This window comes from Rattus norvegicus, chromosome 11 (genome assembly GCF_021556685.1).
Source record: "Rattus norvegicus strain SHRSP/BbbUtx chromosome 11, alternate assembly SHRSP_T2T, whole genome shotgun sequence".
NCBI lineage: Eukaryota > Metazoa > Chordata > Mammalia > Rodentia > Muridae > Rattus > Rattus norvegicus.
In genome coordinates, this window is record NC_141544.1 from 5,301,447 (window position 1) to 5,303,959 (window position 2,513).

The window sequence follows — 2,513 nt, forward strand, 5'->3', positions numbered from 1 at the left end:
TCTTAGCAGGACCAAGGGCTTCCCTTTCCACTGGTCCTCTTACTAGGCTATTCCTTTCTACCTATGAGGTTGGAGGTCAGGGTCAGTCCATGCATAGTCTTTGGGTAGTGGCTTAGTCCCTGAAAGCTATGGTTGGTTGATTCCTTCAACGGGCATCCTGTTCTCAGTTCAATGGTTTTCTGCTGGCATTCGCCTCTGTATTTGCAGTATTCTGGCTGTGTCTCTCAGGAGAAATCTACACACGGTTCCTGTCGGCCTGCACTTCTTTGCTTCATCCATCTTATCTAATTGGGTGGCTGTATATGTATGGGCCACATGTGCGGCAGGCTCTGAACGGGTGTTCCTTCAGGCTCTGTTTTAATCTTTGCCTCTCCCTTCCCTGCCAAGGGTATTCTTGTTCCCCTTTTAAAGAACGAGTGAAGCATTCACATTTTGATCATCCGTCTTGAGTTTCATGTGTTCTAGGAATCTAGGGTAATTCAAGCATTTGGGCTAATAGCCACTTATCAATGAGAGCATACCATGTGTGTTTTTCTGTGGTTTTGTAACCTCTCTCAGGATGATATTTTTCCAGTTCCCTCCATTTGCCTATGAATTACATAAAGTCATTGTTTTTGATAGCTGAGTACTATTCCTTTGTGTAGATTTATCACATATCATAATGCAATATTTTTTATGCTAGAAAGTATAATTTTGGGATAATATTATTCTGTAAATTTAATTCATCTGTTGTCATTAGTTTTTTCTGAATGAATATTATTTGCTAATATGTTTAAATTTTTAGGTAACTCTGTGTGTGTGTGTGTGTGTGTGCGTGTGTGCGTGTTTGTGTTTGATAATACAACTCTAATATGACTAGAAATTGTTTGAGTGATAATGATAATTTATGGTTATCAAGTCTGCCTGGATGCTCCCATGATTCCTGCCATGATGAAAATGGACTGAACCTCTGAAACTGTAAGCCAGCTGCAGTGGAAACTTGTCCTTTATAAGAGTTACCTTGGCTGCTGTGTCTGCAGCCATGAGCATGTTCTGTCTACAGAAGAGCCTTGCCTCTAGTGTCCTCCACTGTGCTAAAAAGAAGGTCCACTTGGACCCCAATGACACCGATAAAATCGCCAATGCCAACGCCCGTCAGCTGATCAGGAAGCTGATTGAAGATGGCCTGATCATCTGGAAGACTGTAACTGTCCATCCTCAGACTCGCTGCCTAAAATCACCTTGAAGGGCAGGCATATGGTCATAGGGAAGGGAAAGGGTACTGCCAACACTTGGGTGCCTGAGAGGGTAACGTGGATGAGAAGGATGAGGATCCTGAACCGGCTTCTCAGGAGATACTGGGAATCTAAGAAGATTGACCACCATATGTATCACAGCCTGTACCTGTAGGTCAAAAGGAATGTATTCAAAAACCAATGGATTCTTATGGAGCAGATCCTCAAACCGAAGGCAGACAAGGCCTGCAAGAAGCTACTGGCTGACCAGGATGAAGCTCACAGTTCTAATACCAAGGCAGCACAAAAACGCGTGGGAGGAGGGCCTCCAGGCCAAGAAGGAGGAGATCATCAATACTCTGTCCAAGGAGGAATAGACCCAGAAATAAAACTTCCTTCATGTCTGTGCATAGTGACCTCACTGTGGCCTCACATGATCAGTCATTAAAATAAAACAAGCCTTAAAATAGAAAAGAGATACCTTGGCTATGGTGTCTGTTCACAGCTATGGAAAACTAACTAAGACAATGTGTATTCATACTTCTATTTCTGTTTCTCTGGAATCTCTAATACAATAGCGCTCTAGAGAGAAGAACAAGTACCCACCAGACAACATAAATTCTAGTTTACATTTCTGGTGAATATGAAGTTGTTATGTTTAAAACAAAAGCTTGTTGGTTTTTTGTTTGTTTTGGGGTGTTCTTGCTGCTGCTGCTGTTGTCGTTGTTGTTCTTGTTGTTGTCGTTGTTGTTTTTGTTGTTGTTTTTAAAGAAGAAACACATTAAGCCTCTTCATCCCTAACTGGCTGGCAAACACCCGAGCCCACATCAGCTAAAGTGATTATGGCATTAGGAAAGTGTTTACACAGAAACATAAAGTTATTCCTGCCAAGTTCAGATGAGAGACAACATCGGCCATGTGGGCAAGCCTAGAGCCACAACCATTTAACACAAACAAATCAGGACACACTCTCAGAAGCCTGTCAGGCCAACAGAGACGAGGACCTGCGTGTTGTGTTGTTATTTTCTTTTATGAATTTTTGGAGCCACCCTGCTCATTAATCATGTTTATAATGTTAACTCTGGCACTTTTTTCTTGGCTCATCAAATATTTCCTTAATGAACTGTCAGCTCACACCCCCCCATCTCCATTGTAATGACTTTCAAATTAAGTTCATCTGCACGGGGGTTTTTAGAACTCTATGATGACAGAAAACACGGGGAAAAGAACCTTTTTCTTTGTATTTGAAGAAAGACATAGTCATTCACCTGCCGCCTTCCCCCAGTGCTGACTGTTCCC

At 42.2% G+C, this 2,513-nt stretch overlaps 1 pseudogene; it reads left to right on the forward strand.

Annotated features, from left to right (window-relative positions):
• The first annotated feature begins 1,021 nt into the window (after nt 1-1,021).
• LOC148002433 (large ribosomal subunit protein eL19 pseudogene) lies at nt 1,022-1,603 on the forward strand (annotated as a pseudogene).
• The last annotated feature ends 910 nt before the right edge of the window (nt 1,604-2,513 follow it).